Here is a 14106-nt window from a genome sequence, read left to right as displayed (position 1 = left end):
CTTTTGTTTTGAACAAATGTGATCAATAAGAGTCAACCCACTGGTGGGAGCTCACAAACTATGGTTTTCAGTAAGCGTTAACCCATACAGACTTCCTTAAATCTAAGGTTTTTTTTTTTATGGTGATCTGCATTTTGTGGCAATATGTCAGACTCTAAGAAGATATTGGGGAAAAAAAAGGATCTGCCCGGTACTTCCCTAACCCTCAGTTTCCTGCAGGATCATAAGGTTTAGAGCTAGAAAAAAGCATCCCATTTCTTCATTTTATGGAGGAGGAAACCAAGGTTTCCCTAGGGAGGCAAAAGCCTCACCCAAGGTCCTCTATAAACGACAATAATAAGATATTAGTTGTCTCGTCAGACGATGATGATGTGCTTCATAAATGTCATATTATAGTTGAATTAATTTTGACCATGTTATTACTATTTTTATTATTATAATTACTGCCCAACCTCCTGCCATCCGTTCCTCCCTTCCTGCCAAGGCAGATGTTGAGCAAGGAGCGTGTATTCCTCCCAGAACAAGACACTTCCCTGCTCCTCATTAAGGCATCCATCCCCTAATTGCTCCAACTGTGGGTTCCCTCTCTGGTGGATAATTGTCTCTTTTTTTTCCCCAAGCTGATCTACAGAAGGCAATGGGACCAGGGCTGTGTGGGCGGGGAAGGGGGGGAGCTGGAGGGGAGAGCAGCATCTTTATTTCTGTCAATGGAGGAAGCAGATGCAGGATGAAAGAATAGTCCGTTGAAGTCAAGATTCGAGAGTATTTATGAACCACAAAAAAAAAGAAAGAAAAGCAAAAGAAAGCCCACCCTTAGTGGAAACTGGGACACCTGCCTGGAATCAAAGCCTTGCTAGGATTTCGGGGAAAATGTTCCCACCAGCTTTGGTGACGGGGAAGCAAGCCTGCTGCAAAAGGGAATTCTAAACATAAAGGCTGGATAAATTTAACGCCCTTCACCACCAGCTAACAATAATACCCAACGTAATGCTTGCTCCTTGGTTCATAATTGCAGTGGTTCTTTAAAGTTTGCAAAGTAATCTACACATATTCTGTCTCGTTTTGAAGCTCAGGCAAGTAGCTCTTGTTATCCCTGCTTTCCGGAGGAGCAAATCCGAGAGAAGGGAAGGAATTTGGCCCAAAGTCTCTCTAACAAATAGCAGAGTGGAGATTAAAACTCAGGTTCTGGGAGTCTGGTTGAACACTCTCCTTGATCCCACTATTAATAAAGAAGGGTGACAGAGAGAGGGATTATGGGAACTGAGTGTGGATCACAGCATAGTACTTTCACTCTTTTTGTTGTTGTTTACTTGCATTTTTTTTCTTTCTCATTTTTTTGCTTTTTTATATGATTTTTCTTGTGTAGTATGATAATTGTGGAAATCTCTTGGAGTCACTCAGGAAAACCTGAATTCAAATTTGTCATCAGATACTTACTAGATGTAAGACTCTGGTCAAGTAATTTAACTTCTGCCTGACTCAGTTTCCTCATCTGTAAAATGAGCTGGAGAAGGAAATGGCAAACCACTCCAGTCTCTTTCATAAACCCCCAATGGGATAATCAAGAGTCAGACATGGCTGAACAGCGAGGTCCTTGAGTACTATTTCTCTAGCATCAAGTGCAGCACCATACTTGCAATAGTTGCCTAATAAATATTTATTGAATCAAATTGAAAAGAGAAATGCAAAATTGATTTCAAAATGAGGATGAAGAACTCCATGTTCTAGGAGAGGCCAACAGCATTCATGAAGACTTCATCAGCTGATGGCAAGGCCCTGTGGTACTTAGGGTATGATCCAAAGTCCAGAGCAGGGTCTCTTCTTAATTGTTCTCTCCACTGATAAAAGTGGATAAAAGTCTATTTCAAATGGATTCAAATGAATAACCAAGGGGAGAAGAAGGAAAGCAAAGACCTTGACAATACTGTGGGGTCCATTGATCAGACTTAGCAAATTGTGGGGTATAAATGGGATTTACTGGGCTAAAAGAGAAGAATTAAGAGAATCTGGGAAGCATAGACACAGCAAGAAAGGAAAGAGAAAGGGAAAGGAGAAGGGAAGGGAAGGGAAGGGAAGGGAAGGGAAGGGAAGGGAAGGGAAGGGAAGGGAAGGGAAGGGAAGAGAAAGAGAAAGGGGAAGGGAAAGAGAAAGGGGAAGGGAGAAGAAGGGGGAAAGGAAAGAGGCAGGGGAGGAAATGGGAGGGGAGGAGAGGGGAATTTCATGGTTTCATATATAATCCTCTTTTGTCTTCTACTTTAAATATGAAAATGCTCTTTTTGAGGGTGGTGCTTGAAGATCTTGATTTCGAATCTTTGCCCTGAGAAGGAAAGTACCCGTCCAAGGTCAACACAGACAGCATGAGCTGCTCGTGTTGGCTGTATGGACCATGTTGTCTGTATTGACCTTGGACAGGTACTTTCCTTCTCAGCTTTCAGCTTTGGCACCTGTGGGATGGGCTGATTGGCTTTCAAGGCCCCCACCCACCAGGGCTCTAAATCCTTGGCTCCTTCCCTCTCCCCTGGGTTGCACACAGCTGGTTTCCAGCTGGCAGGGGGAAACTTTTGCCTTTAGGCTGGAGAATGTCTGGCCCTGGGACATCAGCCCGAAGCCAGGAGGGCCTTTTCTCTCTCAAATCATTTCAAGTAAAAACTCAGCCTCCTGGGAGTCATCAATCTCAGGGAAGGGGGTGGGGGTGGGGGTGGCCCGGCAGCCAATGGGGCAGGGATCAGAGATGCTTAATCAGGCTCTGCACACAGCAAAGCAGAAGCTGTTCTGGAAGGAAAGGAACAAACGTGCAAGATCTGAGTTCCCCAGAGGCCCGTCTGACACCCCCTCCCTCCACCGGCTCTGAGGGACGCCAGGTAGTGACAGACTCTGGCCTTGTATGGGCAATTTTCCTCCCAAGTCTGGCCCCGATTGTCAGGGCTGCTTCCAAGATGGAAGAAATAGCTATTTTAGACGGAGGAGGAGGAGGGGTCAGCGAACGCCACTCTCCCCAACCTCCTCGGATTGAAGAGCTCCCTCCCTCCCACCCTTGGCAAAAGCCCCGTGCCCCATTTGACCAGGGAGGGCCTAGATCCTGGTTCCAGGCTGTCTGGGGGGAGGGGGGCTCACATGACAGAATGCAACCCTCTTTGTGTGCAAGGAACGGACCGTTAGCAGGAAGCATCCAGGGAGCCGAGGATGCTCGCTGCCATCAGACTCCAGGGTGGGCCCTTCACCTTACAGATGAGGAAACTGAGCCAGAGACAGTTAGATGAAGAGGCTGTGGTCTAGGTGGCTCAGGGGAGAGAAGCCAGGGAGACCTGAATTCCAATCCTCCCTTTCTAGTTCTAAGATCAAGGGAAAGTCACCCTCTCTCAGACTCAATTTTCCCATTTGTAAAATTGACTATAATAATAGCATCACTTTACAGGATGATTAATGAGGAGCAAATGAGATCATGTAAGACAAATATCACGTAAACGTTAGTTATTATGATCGAGGGGCAGCTAGGGGTCCGGTCTGCAGGCTCATCTCTCCAAGATCGAATCTGACTCAGAAGCTTCCTAGCTATGTGACCCTGATAGCCTCAGTTTCCTGTAAATGGGCTGGAGAAGAAAATGGGCAGGAAAACCCCATATGGGGTCACAGAGAGTCAGACGGACTGAAACAAATGATCATGATTGTTAAATGATTTTCCCAGAGTCACCCAACTATTAATTTCTGATTATAAGTCAATGTGCTAACCACTATACCACAGTGGGAATTAATTATGGAAACGCACCTTAGAAGCACATTGCTTGTATTTAAGGGTCACTTCTCAAGGGGCCAATGCGTGTGCTGTTTCAAGGAGCAGGGTTCAATCTGCTCTAAGTCTATTGACTTTTCTGTTAATATGATGTCTTCTCCCAGGAGACAGTAAATTTCCTGAAGGCAGGGTCTGTTTTATTTTAATCTTTGTTTCACAGCAAGTTGTCAATTAGTAATTGCTTACTAATAATTAATTAATCAATTGATGCTTACTAATAATTAATTAATCAAAATTGTTTAATGGCCAGGATTTTTATCGTGCTTAAAGATTTATGATATCTCCACAAATATTATCTCCAAAACAACTCTAAGCTACAGCTCATTACCTTCATTTTTGTAGAAGAGAAAAATCAGGCCAAAAGTGACTTACCCAAAGTTACTATAACTAGTGTCTAAGGCTAAATTTGAACTCTAACCTGTGACCCCCCCCACCAAACCATTCCCCATTGGAGACCCTCCTCCAAGCTAAAGTGGAAGCAGCCTGGCCTTGGAGAGTAGAGAACAGAATTGAGATCGTTCCAGGGATGTGATAGATGCAGGAACCAGCTGCAGGGAGCCAAGTGTTAAATTTTCAGCATGAGTATTTACAAATTGGCAAATGCCACAAATCAGGATTTGATTTGTTATTTAAAAAGCAGTGAGAGAAACCTGAATAAAGCAGATTAAGCTTAAATGAGTCCCTACGTATGTGTTTTTGGTCTTGTTGCTATCTCTGAAGAGACAGTTGTTAAATCTTTACGAGCAGCCCCCTGCCATTAGTCCTTAATCACACACTTCACTGGACGCTTGTCTTACCATTTATTCCTTTGAAAAAGAAGCAATTATGGTTCCTAATACATGGACCCTATGGAGTTTTTTTTTTTTTTTTTGCAAAGGAAGCTGGGCCAGGCCGAGGGCAGCCGTGACTATTGAAAGGCAAGGAAATGTCTAATGGCCCCATCTTTCTTGTCTACTTCCCTCCCCCTTATTTTTTGATGATTCACAAAAGGGCAAATTTTGGTACACTGAGGCAGCAGGAGTCAGTGAAAGGGGTCTGGATTCTAGAGAAAAAACATCATAGATTTAAATCTGGAAAGGACCTTCAAGACCATCAAGTGCAATCTTTTCCTATTATAGACTAGGAAACCAGATCCCAGCATCCCAGAGCTATTGCTAAGCCACTGAGTCCAGTGCTCTCTATCCAGCATCCTGAGGTTCAATTCAATGCTCTACTGAGCGGCACTTGAGCAAGTGGTTCCACCTCCCTGGGCGTCAGTTTCCCCTCCTGTGAAACGGGGAGGCTGGACTTGACTAACCATAAGTAGCCACTGGGGAATGTGGCCCATCCTTTGTGCCTCAGCCAGGCTCGGTCTGGGATCTGCCTGGGCCGGAGAGGAGCGGCTCGGGCTCCGTGGGACAAACCCTTCCCGCCAGGGCCAGAGTCCAGGGCAGAGGAGGAGGAGGAAATTGTTTGATTGTCTGGCTGGTAAATAGTGAAGGCCCTGCCTCTCCCCGCTGGGTGGTCCACACTAGGAGCCCAGCAGGCCTTGGGTGTGGAAGTCTCATAGTTTGTTAAACCATTAGCACTTCCAGAAACCTCAGAAATCCTAATTCTAATCCCTTTGTTTTTTGAACAGAAGGAGAAACTGAGACCCACAAAAGGCAAGTGTTTGGATCAAGAACTGCTCGTCCACCATAAACAAATGAAATATCAAGTAATTTGGAGGCAGGAGTGGCAAAGAAGCTGGGAAGAAGCCTAGAATCGACCCTGAAAGGAGTTAGGGAGAAGGGGTGTTTTGGAGGAGAGAGCTCTAGAGTGCAAAAACACCATTCAGCTCCCCTGGAGTCTGGGCAAGTCCCCTCTCTCTAGATCTCAGTTTTCCTATCTCTGAAGTGGGGGAATAGACCACACAACCTCTAAGTTCCTTTCCAATGTCAGATCCCAAGAATATCAATGACTATTTCTTGGACTGGGTGGCGTCCGGCTCTAGATGCTTCAACATGGCCTTTCTTTGAAGATATCCAGCAAGGGTCTCTATCCCAAAGAGATCATATCAAAGGGAAAAGACCCCCATGTGCGAAATGTTTGTGGCTGCCCTTTTTGTAGTGGCAAGGAACTGGAAACTGATTGGATGCCCATCAATTGGAAAATGGCCAAACAAATTATAAAACATGTTATGTTCTCTAAGAAATGATCGGCAAAATAATTTCAGAAAGACGGACATGAACTGATATCGAATGATGAGAGCAGAACCGGGAGAACGTTGTATACAGTAACAACAAGATAATATGATGATCAATGCTGACGGACGTGACTTTTTTTAATAATGAGGTGACGAGCCAATTCCAATAGACTTGTGATGGAGAGAGCCATCTGCACTTGGAGAGAGGACTATTTTGGGAACCAAATGTAGATCACAACATAGTATTTCCCCTTTTTTGTTGTTGTTCTTCACTTGATTCTTTTTTTCTTTCTCATTTTTTTTCTTTTTGATCTGATTTTTCTTGGGCAGCATGATATTTGTGGAAATAGATGGATAGACGAATTGCACATGTTTAACATGGATTATTGCCATCTAGGGAGGGGATAAGGAGAAGGGAGGGAGAAAAATTTGAAACACAAGAGTTTGCAAGGGTGAATGCTAAAAACTATCTTTGCGTGTATTTTGAAAATTAAAAGCTATTACTAAAAATTAATTAGTTAATTTTTAAAAGGAGGACCCAGGGCTTTGGAGGCAGCCCATTCTATGGTAGGACTTATTTTCCTGAGCTTGAGTCAGAATTTTCTGCTTTGAAGGTTCTCCATCATAGCTACTATCATCACTACCCCCACTGCTCTTGATTCCACCCTCTGGGGCCCAAACCAGCAAAGTTAATCTCTCTAGAAGTTGGCATTTATATTCTACCCGAGGCTTCTCTTCCAAATTAAACAGCCCCAGGAAGAATGGCTGCCCAGTCACTTGACGTAATACCCCTGGTATTTGGTGGGCACCCACTGTCTCTCTGCGCACCGGGTGCTCAGATCAGGGTCCTGGTCTTAAATAGTCAATCACAATCACAATAGATGACCAAGTGGAAAGAGCACTGAGCAGGGAGTCAAGAACACTCATCTTCCTGAGTTCAAGTCCAGCCTTAGACACTTGCTATCGGTGTAACTCTGGGCAAGGGAGGTTTCCTCATCTAAAAATCAAGAGGATTGGGCTAAATGGATTCTCCTTTCCAGCCTCTGAACATTGAGCTGATTCACTGACTTCCAAGGTCCCTTTTGGATGGAACCTTCCATGATGCAGGGATTTCTCTGAAAACCCCCTCTCCATCCTGCCAGCCAACAGAAGGGGGCTGTGTTCAGGTGGAAGGGGATGCTGACCCCCCCCATTATATTAGACCTTGCCACCTCACCCCAGGGGTTCAGCCCCTTCTAAGAGCCCAAGTCGGCCCCCACCTGTCCTCCCTGAGCTGCTTTTGTCCTCCCCCTTCATCTCCCCCAGGGAGCAGTGGGCCGGGTGCCAGCTGTAATTATGAAATCACAGCAGTCAGAGGGAGCCCGCACGTGCGTTAGGGAGCATAATTAGGCAGTTAAACAAGTTTCACTTCTGGGCAGCCAATCCAGGCAGGGGGTGTTGAATGGGACAATCAGTGGCACCAGGTTGGGGGTTGTGGAGGGCACGGCGCTGAGGGTGGGGGGAAGATGGGGGACTATTGTGGAGATGGCCTGCCCCCAGCCAGAGCCCCAGCTGCAGCTGCCAAGTACAATGGGCAGAGGGAGAGGGGAGTGAGGAGGGCAGAGGGTGGCAGGGATGTGGGGCTTGGGGCTGATGCTCTGGGCCCAGAAGGAACCGAGGGATGGAGGTGGGGGGTGAATGGAAGTGGAGGGGGATGGGGAAAGGGGGGAAATAGCAGCATGAGAGTCAGTCCTGCAACCAGTGAACGAGTCCTGACCATGGGCAAGAAGTGCCTGCTTTGGACCAGAGTGACTTGGGATTCAAATATCCTCACTGCCTTGCACAAATAAGTCCTCCGTTAAGTTTCCTTCCAGCTCTAGATGGATGATCATTTGGTCTCCCTGGGGATCATGTGTAAAAAGGAAGGAGCCCCAGGTCCATAAGGTTTAGGGTTAGAAAGATGCGTAGAGCTCAGATAGTCCCACCCGCTTATGGGTGATCCAGTCACAGATTTAAGCCTGAGGCTTGGGAGTCAGTGACCAGAGCTGAGGACTGGACAAGGGTTGGACCAGGACGATGCTTCTGGCCCCAGCCAGCTCTTCTGCCATTCTCTGATCCAAAGGCTACTATGGAAACCCAGCCTTTTCCCCTTCCTCCTCTCAAGGGTCCTACTCACAGGACACTCCCAGGGCCATCCGCCTGGTTCAGTCCCCGCCTTGTCTCCATGTGGAAGCTAAGTGGCCACATTCAATCTTAGCCAAGGTCACACAAATGGTAAATGGGAGATTTGAGTCGGGGGCCTTCACCTCAAACAAACGCTCTTTCCACCCCTCCCCCTTGCTATCTTCTCCCCTAGATCGAATCTTGGTCCTCATTTGGTCAGGAGATGCTCTACAGAGAACCTGTCCGATGCCTCTGCCTCTGCCTCAAGCTGGGCTGGAAAGCCTCCGAGCTGGAATTTTCAGCAAAAAGGCTTTTATAAAACATAGATCATTATTATGCCTCATTTCCCCATCTGGAAGATGGAGTCAGACTAAATTAATTCCAAGATCCCTTCCACTCTAATATTCTATGTTCTGAGTGGCCTTCTAGCTCAAATATTCTAGGTGCTAAATCCTAACACTCTGTGTTCTAAGTTCTAAGACCTTTTCCACTCTATGTTCTGAGTGGCCTTCTAGCTCAAATATTCTAGGTGCTAAGTCCTAATAGTCTATGCTCTAAGTTCTTAGAACTTAGAACCTTTCTACTTTAATATTCCACAGTCTATATTCTGAGTGGCCCCTTAACTTAAATATTCTAGAGGCTAACTCCTAATAGTCAATGTTCTAAGTTCTAAAATCTTTTCTACTCTTCTACTACTTTCTGAGTGGCCTCCTAGCTCAAATATTCTAGCTGCTAAGTCCTAATAAGACTATTAGTTCTAAGATCTCTTCCAACCCCAACATTCCAAGTTCTATTTTCCAATTTCCCTCTTAACTAAGGTATTTTATGTTCTATGTTCCCAGTTCCCTCCGAGCCTTAACATTCTCTGTTCTCCCAGCTTGGACAGTCCGTGTTCTAACTTATACAATCTTTCCAGCTCTAACATTCTATGTTCCATAAGTGGAGATCCCCTTCCGCTCCGACATTCTGTTTTTTAAGGTCCCTTCCTGTTTTAATGATCTATGACACTAAAAGCTTCACCCCAGCAGGAACTTCCTGGGTTTCTTAAGCAGCTTTTAATCATAAAGCCACGGGGAGGGGGGCCTGTAATAACAAGCCAGGTCGGTAACCCAAGCCAGCTTGTAAGAAGTGACCCTGTAGATCTTCCCATAACAAACCCCCTAAATGCCCAGCCCAGCTCTTCCCATGCTGATCCTTTAAGGTGTTCCAGATGTCCAGTGGAGCAGCTTTCAGATCTCAGATGTCGGAGCTGCTTATAAACAGAAACCCCAGAGAAGAAGGATTGTCGGTGCTGGCTTTCAGGTCTCCCCCCTCAAGAGCAGAGCCATACACAGATTTTCCAACAGCAATGTGTGTTTCCCCTCCAGAGGAGGTGGCCCAATGACCCTGACCAGTTTCCGCTCAGGGCCTGATGGACTCCACCTGGGCTCCATTCAGTCCAGAAAAAGACCAAAGAAATTAAACTCTCTTACCGGGTCATCCCAGGCTCAAAATCTATATAGGATCAAGACTTCAGTCCTGCCCTCCTCCCCACGGGCACAGTGCCTGGCACATAGTAGGGACCTATTAACTGGTGACTGATGATCTCACACTGGATCAAGAGAAGATTTCCTAGATCCCTCCCAGCTCTAACATTCTCTAATCCCCCCTAGAGAAAACCTTAGGGTCAATGGGAAGGATCAAGTGCTCCACACCCCAGATAGTGGATAATTGCAATAATTAATGACGGCACAGTAGATTGAACGCCAGGCCTGGAGTCGGGAGGACTCATCTTCATCACTTCAGACCTGACTCAGACACTTCCTAGCTGTGTGACCCTGGGTAAGTCACTTTACCCTGTTTGCCTCAGTTTCCTTATCTGTAAAATGAGCTGAGAAGGAAATAGCAAAACCCCAAATGGGGTCATGAAGAATCAAACAGAACTGAGACTCCTTAAGAATAAAATTTAAAAAATAATAATAATAACAATTAGCTTTCTGTAACGCTGGAAAGTTGTGAAGCACTTTACATATATTATTTCATAGATAGAGTCTATTACTATTCTACTTTTACAGATGGAGAAACTGAGGCAGACCAAGGTTGTGCTGTGCTCAGGCTCACAGAGTTAGGATGTGTCTGACTCCAGGATCAACCCCTCTATACATCCTTCAAGTAGCTGCTTCTGGGCAGAAGGGAGGAGGGGTGACAGCGGAGAACTAGGAATTGCGCACTCATGTTGCCTCCTTTCAAAGGCTGAGATTGCCATAGGTAACAAGCTCTCTCTCAAGGTCCATTCTTCCTGGAGACGCTTTTGTTAATATGTCGGTACAGGCTGCTCCAGCTGAGCACACGTATTGTTCCTGAGGGAAGAACATTCCCTCTCCCTGCCCCCAAATACCAGGAGTCCAACAGAGAAAAAAGAGGGAACAAGTAAAAGAAACTCTGCCCCCACCCCGTTTTGTTTGTTTTTTAAGGAAAATGCTCCCAAATCCATCTCTGGAGAAGACTTTCTACTAGAAAAGGGGGAAGGCAGGACCAGGTTAGGGATGGAATTGGCCAAATCATAGGCAGAGGCACAAAGGTGAGCTGCTGGCCTTGGATCAGGAGGACCTGAGTTCTAATTACACTTTAAACACGTGCTTAAATGTGCCACGGACCCTTGTGGGCCCATTCTCTGTTCCCTTCGCCTCCGACGTTTCTACCAAGGCTACCATCAATAGGAAGAGGGCTGGAGTAAAGGAGGTCTGTTGTTGAATCCTATCTATAAATACCCACTGACTGTGTGACCCTAAATAGAAATATGCACACATACACATGGAGATGCTCACACAAACAGAAGCTCATCTACATTATGTGTGTAATAAATCTACATTATAAACAGTATACGTATAATGTATGTAATATATCTAATACATTTCTAATATCTAATATGTCAGATATATATTATATTAGCTATTAGAGATATATCTATATCTATATGTTAAACATATAATATATATAGATACTATATATAATATTATTTAATATCTAATATATTTAACATGTCAGATTAGATAGATTTTATATATAAGTATTATATAATACCTATATATTTAATATGTCAGATTATCACATATTATATATATTACTATTATATATCTGGGTCAGATATATATTATATTGCACATATACGATATTATATTATGCATATGATAGATTATATTATATTATCTAATAATATGTGTATATATAATAAGTATGTGTGTAATATTATATATAATATATATTATAGATATAATATAATCTAGAGATTATATTATATATAATATAATTAGATTATATAATATATTAGAATATAATATAATTAGAGAATGTAGAATATATATTATATAAGATATATATTATATGTAATAGATATTATATTACATATTAGATATTAGATATATTATATATCTCATATATATGAGATATATGTTATATAATATATATTAGATATTACCAATAAATATATATTAGACATTGTTGATATTAAATATGTTTATATATTATATATTATATCACATATTAGACATTAGAGCTATATTGTATATATTATCTGGGTCATATATATTATATTACATATAATATATTATATTACAGATTAGATATTAGAGATATTAGATATTGTATATATTCAATATCTAAGCCAACAAATATTTGGATTTTTAAAAATTATTTAATTTTTTTTAAGTGTAAGCCTAGATAACTCTTTATGTCTCATTTTCTTCATCTATAAAATGAATTAATTGAACCCACAGACCTCCAACATCCTTTCCAGAAGTAATTCTAAGATTCTGTCAGTGTCTTCTCCAGAATTCTGATCTGGAGCATCAAGTGAATCCATGTAGTAGCCTTGAGAAAGTCCAGAACCCACTGCTTCTCGTGCCACAAATGCACCTTCTCCTGAGATGGTTAATTGGAAAGAGGAGTGATATGGAAAGGGCTTAAATTTCAATAAGCTCTGGAGCAGGCCAGGAAATCTCTCAATGCTCCTTCCAAGGAGGAAGCACTCATAACATGCTTTCTTTGTTGACCTCTCAATCTAGTCCTTCCACACTTTAATAAATAAATGAACTTTTCCTGAGTTGTTGCAGCCAAAGTCACTCCCCAGCTGGCGTTTCATTTGGGGATGAGCTGTCTCTGTGGTTGGGAAGAAGGCCGAGCATCCTTGCCCAGGATTCAATGGTGAATAAGAGTTTAAATCTCTTAAATCCCAACTCTAAGACAATGGCTATACTAACCCTGGATGGGTATTAGTTTATAACTGGCTGAAAGCAAGGTCCTGAGGCAGCTAGGGGACATGGTGCATGGGGTCTGGAGTCAGGCTTACTCATCTCATGAGTTCAAATCCAGCCTCAGACACTTCCTAGCTGAGTGAAGCACTTCACCCGGTCTGCCTCAGTTTCTTCATCTGTAAAACAGCTGTGGAATGAAATGGCCAACCCCCCAAGGGTCTGCTCCCCTTTTCCCCTCCCTCAGTGGAGACCAGTCTCCCATTGACCTCTCCACTACTCTGGCCTGGGGCAGGAGAAGTTGGGCTGAAGAGCCTGCAAAAGCTCAGGGGGAAGGACAACAATGGGATGTTCCAGGTGATAAAACGCACCAGGATGTTCCAGAGGCTGCGGTCCCCTCCTCCAAACACCTTGAACTTCTCTTCTAACATAGCAACCCAACTGATTCATGGCTCACGTCTCTCTGGGATGAATAGAAGCTCTGATGCAGCAGGAGAAGCCGGAACACATTCTGTTTGTTTGCTGTTGATGCTATTTCATCTGCCTGACAGGTTCTTTCCTCCTTGTACCTTCTAACACATACATCCACCCACACACACTCACATTCACACACCCACCATACCTCTTGTTTGGAGCCAATTGTATTCATCTTTCCATCAGTCCCTTCATATTTGTTCCCTCACTAAGCATCCTTGGGCAGACATTTACCATCCAACAACTGAGAAGGTCCCCAGTCAGATTATATATAAAACATAGACCTGAAGTGGACTTTAGAGACAAATTAGGAAACTGAGGCCCAGAGAGAAGGAGATTTGGCTAAAGTCACCTCATTTCCAGGCAGTTTTTATATGGCCCCAGTATGTGTAGTCAGAGGACATAGAACCAAGTCTCAACCAGGTTGCTAGCTCTACAACTTTAAGGAAAACAAATTTTCCCCCTCTGGGTTTCAGTTTTGTTATCTGTAAAACTAAAGGATTAATTATTTATTTATATGTGGCTGACTCTTTGTGGCACGGTTCGGGGTTTTCTTGGCAAAGACACTACTTTTTCCTTCTTTAGCTCATTTTACAGAAGGAGAAACTGAGGCAGGCAGGTTAAGGTGACTTGCCCAGAATCACACAGCTAGTGAGTGTCAGAGGCTGGATTTGAACTTGGGAAGATGAATCTTCCTGGGTTGAGATCCAGCACTAAGGAGCTTAGAGATAGAGGTGGAAAGGGACCTCAGAACCAATCCTCCCATTTTACAGTGGAGGAAACTGATTCCCAAGGAAGAGGAACGACTTGTCATTAGCACTGTCTCTGGCACAGAGCAGAGCATCTCTTGACTGCTCGATTGCCCAAGATGACACTGCATTAGGACATAGTTCCCCCAGCACCAAATCCAACCGCGCAGGAGGTAGCGGTCCACTCAGCCAAGAACACAGACTGACGCAAATGGCCCCTAAAACCGGGGGTTTCCGTTTTATACTGAGACCCACAAAGGCCATTTGTAGATGGAGCGGTCTCAGATCAGCCAAGCCTCGAGACCTTGGGAGACACTTAGCACCAGAAAGTTCAACGAGGACGCACAGGGGGGCTGGCAAAATTCCTGTCTTGTCAGCTGTGCTTCTGGATCCATTATCCTCCTGGCAGATTCTATCAGCACAGCCCTCCCCTCCTTCAGGGAAAGGGGTGCAGCCTCCTCAGATGTACTCAGTGTAATGACTTCTCTGATCTCTCATCCATTTATTTAGCAAATGTTTATTGCAAAAACCAGTCCAGAGTGCTCATTCCTGAGACAC

The sequence above is a fragment of the Sarcophilus harrisii genome, chromosome 6 (assembly GCF_902635505.1).
Source record: "Sarcophilus harrisii chromosome 6, mSarHar1.11, whole genome shotgun sequence".
In the NCBI taxonomy this organism is placed as follows: domain Eukaryota; kingdom Metazoa; phylum Chordata; class Mammalia; order Dasyuromorphia; family Dasyuridae; genus Sarcophilus; species Sarcophilus harrisii.
Note: the sequence above shows the minus strand (reverse complement) of the source record.